Genomic DNA, 15,000 nt, shown 5'->3' on the forward strand with positions numbered 1-15,000 from the left:
GCTCTCAAAAATTAAGTTAAAAAAACCAGAAAAATAATCCAGAATCCTTGTCCAGTACCGGATTGATACGAAAAATGTTATCAGTTCGTGCCAGTCATAAGGCCACACATCCCTGAAAGTTTAATCCGAATCCATCCAGCGGTTCTTGGGATATCTTGTCCATGGACAAACAAATAAACATGACTGTAAACAATACCTCCACCTTCGTTAAGGTGGAGGTAAGAAGAGAAAACTTAAAAGCCAAGTGTAAAAAAAAAAAAAGAAATCAGTCCTAAATGAAGTTCTTTACAAAACAACAAAACTGCAATACTCCAAGTAACTTTCGTTCACCACCTTCAAACTTATGAAACTCCATAGAACAACAAGTGAACAAATTTGATAACTTCCAAATCATTTCATTCTATTCATTATCCTGGTTTGTTCTGTATGAAATAAAATAAAATAAAATAAAATAATCAACAAAAATATTCCTCATATACTTTTACTAATTATTGTTTCTAACGTGGAGATAATTTTTGATGTTATTAACGAGTCACGCACGGCTGAGTGTACGAACGTATTTAGCTGTGATAGTGTTCAAAAAGCAAACAACTGTGCTAGACACCTTGGAGTCGATCCACCATATATTTTGGTTTTTGGTTTGTTTTTTTGTTTTACTCTTGGAGCTAACAAGTATAGTTAATTATCATTATCAAACATAGATTTTTCAATAAAACCAATTAAAAAATTAACTATTACACCCAGTACCATCATCATTTAACGTCTGTTTTTCCATCCTGGCATGGGTTGGGCAGCTTGACAGGAACTGGAAAAGGCCAGGTGTCGCACCAGATTCCATAGTCTGTTTTGATTCGGTTTCTACAGCTGGATGACCTTTCTAATGCCAACCATTTTACAGGAAGGGGTACTGGGTGCTTTTTACGTGGCACCATTACCATCATATGGTCCAGTCCTTGTTGCAGAATAGGGTGTGCCCCAATGATCCTAAGAGCACTGCCAGCAGAGAGCAGGACCCTTGTAGGACCACCTATGTTGGATATGTCAAAGGATAGAGCCCAAACTAATATGGACCTTCTCTTCCCAGAGGTAAAAATGGGAGACATACTAGGGTCCATACTCTATAAGGAGTGAAAGTCTTAATCCTTTAGCATTCAAATTATTCTGATAAATGTTCTGTTTATTTATTCACATTGTTCTGAATTAATCATGCATTATCTTGAAATTTCAATGATGTGACTGTGTAGTTTTAGAATGATATTGTAGGGTAGGTGCAAGAGGCCTGCTCTAGCTGGTTTGAACATAAAACATTAGTAAAACTCATGGTCTAACATTTCCTATAAATATCCATATATTTAAAGTTAATAAAACCCATACTGACCCCATACTGGCAACAGGCATACAATAATATAGTTTACTTTTATTCTACCAAATTCTCAAAATATCATCAATTAAGAGATGAAATGTCTTTCTTGATAATGAAACATGAAATTCCTCCACATTATAGGTGCCAGATGTTTTCATTCTTATAGGGTACCAGACTCCATCGTTATTATGGGTGTCTGATAGTTCCACTGTTATGGAATATAGGATATCAGATCCTCTAAAATTATTCTTTTCTGCTCTAGGCACAAGGCCTGAAATTTGGGGGGAGAGGGCCAGTCAATTAGATCAATCCCAGTACACAACTGGTACTTAGACCCTGAAACAATGAAAGACAAAGTCGACCTCAGTGGAATTTGAACTCAGAACGTAAAGACAGATGAAATAGCGCTAAGCATTTTGCCCGGTGTGCTAACGCTTCTGCCAGCTCACCACCTTAGGTCCTCTACAATTCTTGGGTAACAGACCCTTGTATCAACATATTGGTGGATTGTCAAACTCCACCACAATTATGGAGTGTCATATTCTTCCTGTATTATGGAACACAAGACATGTCCACTGCTGTAGAATGTCAGATTCTTGCACTATTAGAGCCTGCCAAATACTTTTGTTATCCATGGGTTATGAGAGAACTTTCTCCATCCAAAATTCCCAAAGAAACCATTCTGCCATTCCTATTTACAGCTCTTGTAGAAGAATTGTTTAGAGAAATAACATTTTTAGATTAGCAAATTGATTGGATCCACCTCCTCCTCCTCTTTATCATCATCATCATCATCATCATCATCATCACATTAACATTACATAAACATAAACTGGTGTATATACATATATATATATTGGTTGTATGTAGGAGAGGATCTATGCGTGTATATCTGTGGGATGTTTCTGTACGATGTTTGCGTGAATGAATATATCAGTGTTATTATGTATAGTGCATTCTCACATGTGGTGTCTGTGTGTGAGCTTACTGTATGCACAGAGTGCTACAAACAACTAGAATTAGGTAGGATCAATATACATATAAAACAAGTAGTAGTAGTAGTGGTGGTGGTGGTGGTGGTGGTGGTAATGACAAAAGTCCAGTAGTAGTAGTCAGAGTGTTAGTAGCAAGTGTGAGTCAAGGGAGAGTATGTTATGTCCAAGATGACAGGGTGTGGTTTTGATTTCCTTTTAGAATCAATCGGATCAGAAATCTAACTGTAAATAAATACATTGTGTCTGTATGCATGTGTATACACAACATACATACACACACACACGTGTGTGTGTGTATTTATGTGTGTAAGTGTATATAAGTGAGTGTGTGTGTGTATCCATGTATGTATAAATGTATAAATTGTTCTTTAACTTCACTTTTACTTGTTTCATCTCTTGCTGTGATGGGCATCTGAGATAAAAATTTGACCAAGTAATTTTTCAATATGTCCATATCTATTCCTCACACACCTGTGAAGCTTTCTGGCAAGCTATCGAAAACCTATGGACCCTTGTAACCTGGGTCCTTACTCTAGATCAATGGTTCTCATCTGGGGTCTGTATGACCTTTGGGGGTCCATATAAGATTTTGCTGTTAAAAATTTACGTGCAATAAATTGGTTATACATCTACAATATACAAAACAGTCTAACCATTTTGTATACAGTTCCTCAGTGGAGGCGCAATGGCCCAGTTGTCAGGGCAGCGGACTCGCGGTCATAGGATTGCTGTTTTGATTCCCAGACCGGGCGTTGTGAGTGTTTATTGAGTGAAAACACCTAAAGCTCCACGAGGCTCCGGCAGGGGATGGTGGCGAACCCTACTGTACTCTTTCACCACAATTTTCTCTTACTCTTACTTCCTGTTTCTGTTGTGCCTGTAATTCAAAGGGTCAGCCTTGTCACACTGTGTCACGCTGAATATCCCCGAGAACTACGTTAAGGGTACACATGTCTGTGGAGTGCTCAGTCACTTGCACGTTAACTTCACGAGCAGGAACCCTCGATGTCGTAAGTGACGGAATGCCAACAACATATAGTTCCCCATAATATTTAATTATAAAAATATAACTGGATTTTTTTAAACATCATGCAGTTAGTTATAAGAGCATACCCAAGCAAAACAGAATTCAAAGTGGCTTCTTTCAGTTTCCGTCTAGCAAATCCACTCACAAGGCTTTGGTCGGCCCAAGGCTATAGTAGGAGACACTTACCCAAGGTGCCACGTAGTGGAACTGAATGCAGAACCATGTGGTTGGTAATCCCAGGTTCATTCAATTTTAAAAAAAGGTAAAATCGGACAGGACTTATGGGATGACCTGATACATACATACATACATACATACATACAAACTTACATACATACATACAGACATTCACACATACGTACATACATACATACATACATACATGGATGCATGCATGCATACATACATGATAATGGCCATCCACTCGTGACCGAGGAAGACCATTGCTGACCTTCAGGAACATTCTGCGCTCTAGTACTAACTTACATTTTGCATTTACGGCTCCGTTGGTGGCTAATAAGCCCTACTCTTGATAAGCTTTTGAGAACATACATACATACATACATACATACATACAAACTTAAATACATGCATACAGACATTCATACATACATATACACTAGATATACATGTAGTGCTAGTAAATATACAAACTGATGGGTTTGAGACATGCTGGCACAGCTGTTTTCACGTCTCTTATTTGGCATCACTGATTCAAAGCTAATTTGACATCAGATGTTTTAGCTTTTCTCTCATTTCTTCCATCATACACTCTGTCTCTGTCTCTCTCTGTCTGTCTGTCTCTCTCTGTCTGTCTGTCTCTCTCTCTCTCTCTCTTTCTGTTTATGTGTGTGAGCATATATCTTCTTAGTTGTTTGAGGAGAAGGAAAGATTTTATGCTAATTATGTTGTGTTCAATTAATAAATTGTAATTTCTCTCTTCTCTCTCTTTCCCTTTATGTGTGTGAGGATAGGGAAAGCTTTTATGCCAATTATGTCCAATTAATAACTTGTAACATCTGCCTCATCAACACCACCATCACCACCATCACCACTACCACCACCACCACCACAATCATTGCAATCACCACCCACATCCACCAAACACTCCAATGTACAAAAGTGAAAGTAGGAAAAAATCTATTCCAATCTCCTCACATGTGTTAAAGAGAAGGAGAAGTGGTGCCTGGAGTAAACTGGAAAGATTTGAGATTTGAACCTCTTTCCTTCGTTTGTCTGTCTGTCAGGCTGTCTGTCTGTCCGTCTCTCTCTCTCTCTCTCTCTCTCTATCTATCTATCTATCTATCTATCTCACTTCCATTCAATATGGATGGGCAAGGAGAGAAAGACGCAATGGAAATAGTGCAGCCAGCAAGTTGTTTCCAGTTGAAACAAGTTTTATTATTGGTCAAGACAGTGCTGAGAGTGGGGGGGGGGGGGGCAGAGCAGGTTAAAATGTCATTGACACCAAAGCTCTGGAGAGGAGGGGAAAAAGTAAGAAGATATATATATGTATATTGACATATAATACATGTATCTGTGAGTATATATATATATATATATATATATATATATATACATGTGTGTGTGTGTGTGTGTGTATGTACATACATATTTACAAGACCAAAAACAAACACATACACACAGGTGCTGAAAATGAATGTTAGAGAGAGAAGGGAGGGGGAGCAGGGGGGCGAGAGAGAAGGGTAAGGTAATAGGGAGAGGGGTGATCAAAAGTGATTCCAACATAAAGGTCAACAAGAATACTTGTAACAAAATCTGATATCTGTAAATATAGCTTAGCAGCTACACACACACACACACACACACACGTCCCTATGTGTGTGTGTGTGTATGTATGTATTTATCCTGAGAGAAGAAGAGAGAGAGAAAGAGAGAAGAGTTCTTGTAGTCATGGAGAGATTAGTTCATTTCTTACAGAGAGGTTTGCAGATAGGGGTGTGTATGTATATGTGTATGTATGTATGTAAGTATATATATATATATATATATATATATATATATATATATATCTGTACACACACATACATACATGCATACATACATACATGCACATGTGCATATACATATATAAAAGTATACTTGAACATATACACACACACTCGCACTTATTGGCTGTGTGGCAGGTAGCTTGCTTACCAACCACATGGTTCCAGGTTCAGTCCCACTGTGCGGCATCTTGGACAAGTGTCTTCTATTATATCCTTGGGCTGACCAAAGCCTTGTGAGTGGATTTAGTAGATGGAAACAGAAAGAAGCCCATCACATATACATATATTTTCTTTTTTTTTTTTTTCAAAATGTAACTACATGTGGATTGTTGGCGATTTTTCTTCCTCTGTCCTCCTTTTCTCTTGGACTTTCCTCCGTCTTCTGTTCCTGAAGAAGAGCTTTGCTCAAAATGTAAAACTACCTTTCTTTCCTTCCCTGAGCGTCTGCTAATACTTTGCATGTACCACTTCCTTGCATTGTTGTTTCTTTCTTGTGCTTTTTCTTCATTTTTGGGGGGGATTAACTATATATATAATCAGATTCAATTATGGCTTTGATTCGGCCATCATCAACTTCAGTAGGCTGACCAGAATGTTGGTCATCTTTGAGTGAAAAATCTCCAGAACAGAATTTTTTAAACCATTTCTTATTTCTTTATTGCCCACAAGGGGCTACACACAGAGGGGACAAACAAGGACAGACAAATGGGTTAAGTCAATTATATCGACCCCAGTGCGTAACTGGTACTTATTTAATCAACCCCGAAAGGATGAAAGGCAAAGTCGACCTCAGCAGAATTTGAACTCAGAATGTAGCGACGAGTGAAATACCTATTTCTTTACTGCCCACAAGGGGTTATACACAGAGGGGACAAACAAGGACAGACAAACAGATTAAGTCGATTATATCGACCCCAGTGTGTAACTGGTACTTATTTAATCGACCCCGAAAGGATGAAAGGCAAAGTCGACCTCGGCAGAATTTGAACTCAGAATGTAGCGACGAGTGAAATACCTATTTCTTTACTGCCCACAAGGGGTTATACACAGAGGGGACAAACAAGGACAGACAAACAGATTAAGTCGATTATATCGACCCCAGTGTGTAACTGGTACTTATTTAATCGACCCCGAAAGGATGAAAGGCAAAGTCGACCTCGGCAGAATTTGAACTCAGAATGTAGCGACGAGTGAAATACCTATTTCTTTACTGCCCACAAGGGGTTATACACAGAGGGGACAAACAAGGACAGACAAACAGATTAAGTCGATTATATCGACCCCAGTGTGTAACTGGTACTTATTTAATCGACCCCGAAAGGATGAAAGGCAAAGTCGACCTCGGCGGAATTTGAACTCAGAACGTAGCAGCAGACGAAATACCATTAAGCATTTTGCCCAGTGCGCTATCGATTCTGCCAGCTCGCCTTTTGTAAACCATTTCTGATATGTGCATTCTGTTAAGCAATCAACACCATAAACTTCACATTTCTCTTTGTGAGCTTCAGCAGCTTTCTCGCCTTTACGGAAATAAAGAAGCAAAATATGTCGAAAATGTTCATTTTTGCCCTCCATGTTAAAACTGACACTGAACTAGCAGCAGCAAACAAAACTATGCACAATTTTCTTCTAAAGGAAGCTAAAAGTAATGGCTACCAAATGTCAAAAGGAAAAAAATTATAACATTGACAAAAGTCATTCAAAAAAATCATAACTCTATCTATTTGCAAAAAATTAACTTACTTTCTTGCCAACCCAATATTTTTAATGCTTGGTTTATAATTGGGTGTAATGTATGTTATGTTCTGCTTGATGGATTTTTCATAATGTGTTCATCTATTCAATTGTCAGTGTGACTTTAGTTCATGCCATGCACTTTGTATGTACTTTATTTATACAGGGTGTGGCAAATATCGTATATTGTATTGAATTTGTATCTATATTATACTAAAGCTTGATCAATTAACATTTCTGTCCACGAGTTATTGACCAGGGTTTGATTTTGTTTGTTTCTTTTCTTCAGATCTATTTCTTCTTTTTCTGTTCATGCTTCATTTGTATTTAGTTTTAGCCCTTTGTGTTCTGAGTTCAAAGCCTGTCAGGTTGTGTGGTTAAGAAGATTGCTTTGCAACCAATTGATTTCAGGTTCAATCTCACAGTGCAACATCTTGAGTCAGTGGCCTCTTGTATTATGGCCTTGGGTCAATCAATACCATGTGAATAGATTTGATAGTTGGAAACTGCGTGAAAGCTCATCATACATGTGTGTGTTTGCATGTGTATGTGTGTGTGAGTGTGCATATATATGTGTGTATATATATGTGTATATATATATATATATATATATATATATATATATTTGAGGAGATTCGTTATAGGTATAAGAATATACCATAAACAAGTGTACTTGTTTATGGTATATTCTTATACTTATAACGAATCTCCTCAAATATTATTTTCATATTCTTATTACCTGTTTTTAGCTGATTTTCATGAATATGATGAATCCTTATTAGAAATCACCTTTTCTCACATATATATATATATATATATATATATGGTCAGTAAATCATAAATCTGAAAGAGAGCCACACTCTAAGTTAAAGAGCAGGATCTAAGAAGACATATGTAAAGCTAAGCACTTTATGGACATGAAACTTTGGGTAACCCTATGAACCAGCCATAACTATATCTAAATATATATAATCATCTGTTACACTACTCTCACCCCAGTGTACTAACCTACCCACCCTTTCTGTTCCTCTGTCCTATTCTGTTTTTCATATTGACCTTGTACCTTAACCCCACATCTTTCCCCCCATCTCTCTCTCTTGATGGATAAGCCAAGTATTCACCCCTTCAGCTTGACACCTGCTTCTGTCCCTCTATCTTACTTTCTTATTCCTCATTTCAGTGTCCAACTCTGCTTAACTCTTTTGATACCAACCCGGCTGAAACTGGCTCTGGCTCTGTAATACAAATGTCTTGTTTTCAAAAGTTTTGAATTAAAATCTTCCACCAAACCTTAGTCACAATCTATGTTCCTAACATCAGCTTAATGATAACTAAATTATTTTACTAAATTCTTTGTTTATTTAAAATAAATTGAAAGAAACACAGAGTACCTCAAAATAAATATGGTAACAAAAGGTTAAGGGTCTTATCTTGCAAGTATTTGGTAACCTCTGCTGGTGCCACACAAAAAGCACCCAGTACACTCTGGGAAGCAGATGGCATTAGGCAAGACATCCAGCTGTGGAGACCATTCCAAAACAGATGCTGGAACTCAGTACAGACTTCTGGTTTGCTTGTTCATGTTGAACCATCCAGCTGATGCCAACATAGAAAAAGGAGCATTTGATGATGATGATAATGATGATGACAATGATATATGTACAAATGTGTGTGTGTGTGAGGGTGGGGGTCTTTGAATCCATATTTGTCTCCTTCCACCACTTGACAACTGGCGTGGGTTCGTTTATGCCCCCATAACTTAGCAGTTCTGTGAAAGAGACCAATAGAATAATTACTTGATTTATAGAAGAAAGGAAAAAGCCATCAGTGCTGGTGTCAATTTGTTTGACTAAAACCCTTTAAGGCAGTGCTCCAGTGACTGAAACAAGTGAAAGATAACTCATCTTTGCCTTTCTTCCTTTTAAAGCCAGCATAACAGAATACCAGTCATGTATTGGGATCAATTTAATCATTGATACTAGTACATCGCAGGGTTTTTCAAGCAGGAGACAACAGTTGAGAATCCCAATCAAATTTTAGCATTGTTTATGTTTTAGGAACAAATGAGGGTGTAAAGCCCAACAACTACAGTAATCCTATGAAAAACAGTGGCCCCAGGTATTATTCATCTGTTACAGGAATATCCAGGAAATAGTCATAGCTACAAATCAGCAGACACTGTTATGAATCAGAAAGAAATAGTTCATTATCCAACAGAATTACAAAATCCATTGGAATCTTCAGATTTACTGCTAGACAGACATCAGCTAAAAACAGAATCACCAATAATTCGAATCAGTTACAACTGTGCAATAGCACAAAACAGATGGTTAAGCGACTTGCAACACATGTCACTGAGACTGCAAATTTCAATGGATGCACCAAAAGACAGATGCAACTACACTCAAAATTCCACCTACAAAAACAGATGTGCTCTTTCAGTTTAAAAGTCTGCAGTATGCAGAATGGCTAAGCTTTCACATGTTGATCAATAAATCCCAAGGGTAAACACTGAAGGTTGCTGGACTGCATTTTGAGAAATACTGCTTAACTAATGGCTAGTTATATACTAGATGCTCAAGAAATGGAACCCTCTCACCTTCATCATCATCATCATCATCATTTAGTGTCCATTTTCCATGTTGGCATGAGTCGGGGAGTTTGACAGGAGCTGGCTGTTTTGGCTTGATATCTACAGATGTATGCCCTTCCTAATGCCAACCACTTCATAGAGTGTACTGGGTGCTTTTTAAATGCACCATCACCAGTGCTTTTTACATGGTACCAGCACCAGTGCATTCTACATGGTACCAGTAACATTGCTTTTGACATGGCACCATGATCTTTTTAATTCTTGTTGGTAAATGAAAAGCATTGTACATGCTGAGAGCTGACATGACAATGTTTGAGGACTGCCAAAAGCTATAAAGGGTACAAATTTAATACCATAAAATTTAACCCTTTCGCATTCAGATTACTCTATGAAATGTAATTCTTATTTATTCACATTATTTGAAATTAATTATACATTATCTCATAGCTTTGAGATTTCAATGATGTGATTGTCTATTTTTAAAATGACACTGCATAGTAGGTGTGAGAGGCCAGATCTGACTAGTTTGAAAATAAAACTGGTTGAATATTTTGGCCAGATATGGCCAGTTTAAATGCTAAAGAGTTAAGAAGATCATCACAATTCTTAAATATATTTCTATCCGTACATATATTGAGGTCTCACTATTTAGATGTGTGGAGTTCCTTCGAACACTCTGGGTACTGCATATCATAAGAATAACTTCATTTCCAAGAATGGGTTGCTTCTCAACACTTCTACTCATTTCACAAATAATTTTAAGAATTAGATAATATCAAAAAAAAAAAAGAGAAAAAGTTCTATTCATATGTTCTTACTTAATTTGCATGAATTAGCATATGTTATTTATGCAATCAAATTATAGAATACACTATTAATATTGAGTGCATATCTGCAGTGCGTTGCATTACAGAAACCAGATGGCTATAAATGTATAGGATGACAATTTCAAGTCTTAGCTGAACATTAATTTTTCAAGAGTAATCCAATATTGTTTGATTAAACTAAATATGCCTTCATTAGACACAATTGTCTTTCAGGAAAATATATAGCTACATTCCAGGAGTAATCTCAAGCGTTCCACTGATATGTGTGTATGTATGTATATATATATATATATATATATATATATATATATATATATATATATATATATATATATATATATATATATATATAGTCCTTCTTCAGCAACACATTTTCCCATTTGAGTCAATACAGAATTACAGATAGTATTTGTAGAATTTTGACAGGCACTTCATTTTCTCAAACTCACAAGAGCGAAAGGCAAAACTGATCTAAGCAAGATTTGAACCCAGAATATAAAGAACCCAAGCAAATGGAGCAAAGTACTTTTTCTGACACTCAACTGATTCTGCCAGCTCACTGCCTGAATAATAATAATAATAATAATAATAATAATAATAATAATAATAATAATAATAATAATAATAATAATGATAATAATAATAATACTCGGATGCAGTACCAGGCAGTGGCTCTCATGGCTTCTGATCTTAATTGATTGGAAAGTGTTATCATGTTCATTGTTTTGTCTTGGTATAAAATGATGGGCTACAGCAAATATTCTGCTTAATACCACAGATTTGCTTGTCAGTTGTCTGACCTTAACCAGTTGAGCATGTCCCTTGGTGGCTGACGATATGTGCATCTCTGATCACGAGCAGAAGTAGTGGGGGAGCATCATAGCCATGTGTTGAGAGGAATTATTTGGGGTTTGAATAATTCACCTTTGGAAACATGGGTGTTTTGCTCAACATCCTTAAACAAACCTTATTCAGGGACCTTTTGAGCAGGATGGGCTACTCGACCTGAAGAAAATTCTAACTGGGCCCCACCTGCGAGGTCATGCGCTGTTTATCTTGATATGAGATCACCATGTCGCGCATACATGGTTGTGATGCATGTGCCTGGTGTACCCTTATCAGACGGGTAGTCATGATGGGTATAATGGGCTTCGTGTATTTTACCCCAGTGTCACTTTGATGGCATGCACTACTCTCTCACTCAATAATAATAATAATGATGATGATAATAATAATAATCCTTTCTACTATAGGTGCAAGGCCTGAGATTTTTGAAGAGGGGGCTAGCCGATTCCATCAACCCCAGTACTCAACTGGTACTTATTTTATGGACCCCAAAAGGATGAAAGGTAAAGTTGACCTCAGTGGAATTTGAACTCAGAACATAAAGACATAAAGAAATGCTGCTTAGCGTTTTGACTAGTGTGCTCCTGATTTTGCCAATTCACTGCCCTTCCAATAATAATAATAATAATAATAGTAATAATAATAATAAGAAGAAGAAGAAGAAGAAGAAGAAGAAGAATCCTTTTTACTGCAAGCACAAGGGTTCAGATTTGGGGGAGGGGGATAGTCGATTACATCAACCCCAGTGTTTCACTGGTACTTATTTTATCAACCCCAGACGGATGAAAGGTAAAGTTGACCTCAGTGGAGTTTGAACTCAGAACTCAGACAGGTGAAATACCACAAAGCATTTCATCCAGCGAGCTAACGATTCTGCCAGTTCGTTACCTTGATGATGATGATAATAATAATAATAATAATAATAATAATAATAATAATAATAATAATAATAATAATAATAATAATAATAATAATAATAATAATAATAATGGTGGTGTGTAAAGTTTTGACACAAGGTCAACAATTTTAGAGAGAATTATATCAATTTCAGTGCTCAACTGGTACACTCCCTACCCCCACCTTCTCCCAAAAAAGGGGATGAAAAGCTAAGTTGACCTCAGCAGAATTTGAACTCAAAACATAAAAAGCCAGAAGAAATGCTGCCAGGCATTTTGTCCTACGTGCTAATAATTCTTCCTTAAAGGTCTTCAAATTTTGGCACATGGCTAACAGTTTTAGAGAGAAGGGGGTTAATCAATTACACCAACGCCAGTAAGGGGCCGTTACATTATTTTATCATCCCTGAAAGGACGAAAGGCAAAAGCTGACCTCAGTGGGATTTGAAACTTAGAAATGTAAAGGGCTGGGAAAATTGTTGCCAAGCAGTTTGTCTGATGCTCTAACGATTCTGCCAGCTCACCACCTTGATAATAAACATAATAATAATAATAATAATAATGATAATGGTTAACTTTGTTGCCACGAGACCAATAGATGAAGGATATAATAATAATAATATGTTGTCCTTGATTTAGTAAAAATAAGTTTGGACTGAAAAATTTGGAAGTAGATTGTTGAGATTTAAATAAATGCATAGATACATAGATATGGGTATATATACATAGGTATGTTTGTACATATACATAGATATGTGTGTAAGTATATATATATATATATATACGGAGAGAGAGATGGATGGATGGATTGATACATACATACATATTATTTGTATATTATGTATGTAAGATGTAGTTATATAGAGAGATAAATATATATTGCATACACACACACACACACACACACACACACACATATACATGTATATATAAATTATTTATATATTATGTGAGATGTATTTATATATAGATATTTATATAGGTGTATATATATATATGTATATTCATATATTATATATATTTGCGTTTATATGTATTTATATATATTCATATGTATGTATGTGTATGAGTGAATACATATATACAGACATATATATATATATATATATATATATATATATATATATATATATATATATATAATATTTGTGTGGCGTGTGTTTGTGTGTGTGTGACTTTAGAAAGAGAGAGATTGATTGACAAAGTCAAATCGGCAAATAAACGAAAGGACACGGACATAAACACGGACCCTGAGTATAAGGACATAAAGAGAGAAAAAGGGGCGGGGGTCTTAATAAGGGACATAAGAGGCACAGAGACGGAATAACGACAAAGTGAAAAAAAAAATACGATAAAGAAAGAGAGATCAAGAATGTGAGTACCTACCCATTGTTGGTGTCGTCTAAGCTCTGTTGGTGTTGATTGTTCTGTTTATTGGAGGGGGCTGACGAAAAAATTGGCACCTTCGACTGAGAGCGGCTCTCTTTACGAGCACGTGTTGAAGCGGCTACAGTGGTGGACAGACTCATTTTGGATCACAGCACAGCAAGGAAACTTCGCTAACGGAGTTCGTTCTCACAGCACAGCAGCAGACGACTTCTTCCTCCACTACTTTTTACCTACTTCTTTGGTTCTGTGATATCGTGTTGATGATGGTGATAACAGAAGTGCTGGTGGTAGTAGTTGCTAGCTACTGGTGGCCGTGGTGATGATGGAGGTGGTAGTTGTGGTGGTAGTAGTGGCTCTTGTGGTTCGAGTAGTAGTAACGGCAACGGTGACAAAATAAAATGTGGAAGGTAGACGTTCTGAGGGTTTGACTACACCCAAGTCTACAAGAATCAACTGTGTAGCTATGTTTATATTTAGTTGAATGTGTAACTATCACTTTGTTCCTGTGAGTGGGTGTGTTTTTCTCTTTCAGTGGTTGATAATATTTATACGTTAAAACTAATTATAAATACATCGACGAACGTGCGCGATTTAATTTCTGATAGACATATATATATATATATATATATATATATATATATATATATATATAAACACACGCACACACGCCTATTAACGTGTATGTACAGGTGCGATTGTGTATACACGGATAAACACGCACGCGTATACCTGTGTGTGTGTGTGTGTGTGGTTTCTATGTAATAAATACGATTCTATACACGTGTGTGTATGTTATGTGCTAGTGTGCCGAGTATGGAGTACCACTTGTTGCTAGAGATGTGTCGATCCAAGTAGGCTGAGATCCATGTTCAAAGCAGTGACGCTGTTTCTCTGACGTGAAATCTCTGTTATTCCAACGTGTTGTAGTCTCCAACTCTCTTCACCATTTCCACTTGATCAATTCTAATTTCTCTTACACTACTTTTTCAATTACCAATTACCGTTTGTAAACAATCTTCTCTGCTCTGGTTTTTCTACACAGTTTGTCTATGAGAATAGATTGATAGAAAGAGAGCGAGGAGGGGAGAGAGAGCGAAGAAGAGAAACAAAAACGAGAGAGAAAGAGAGAGAGAGAGCAGAGATGCTCAAAGACTTTATTTATTCCTAAATTTAATCAAAAGGTATATACTAACATCCACACTCCATGGTGAATACTTTTATTAAATCCAGCACCTACTTGTTGCTGTTTCTGTTTTGATTTTTTTTTTGTTAAATATATTTGCGTGCGTACATGTGTGTGTGTGTTCGTTCTGTAGCT

At 36.7% G+C, this 15,000-nt stretch overlaps 1 long non-coding RNA gene across 2 annotated transcripts in view; it reads right to left on the reverse strand.

Annotated features, from left to right (window-relative positions):
* LOC149132919 (uncharacterized) overlaps positions 1–14,272 on the reverse strand; it is a 52,527-nt gene extending 38,255 nt beyond the window's left edge. The window contains exon 1 of one of the 2 annotated variants that reach the window (XR_016244092.1): positions 13,680–14,237. This is a non-coding gene — a long non-coding RNA (uncharacterized LOC149132919). Of the gene's footprint in view, positions 1–13,679 lie in introns of both variants that reach the window. The other variant, XR_016244093.1, reaches the window with a different exon arrangement.
* Between the last annotated feature and the right edge of the window lie 728 nt (positions 14,273–15,000).

Source organism: Octopus bimaculoides, chromosome 13, assembly GCF_046866305.1.
Source record: "Octopus bimaculoides isolate indiv1 chromosome 13, ASM4686630v1, whole genome shotgun sequence".
Taxonomy (NCBI): Eukaryota; Metazoa; Mollusca; class Cephalopoda; order Octopoda; family Octopodidae; genus Octopus; species Octopus bimaculoides.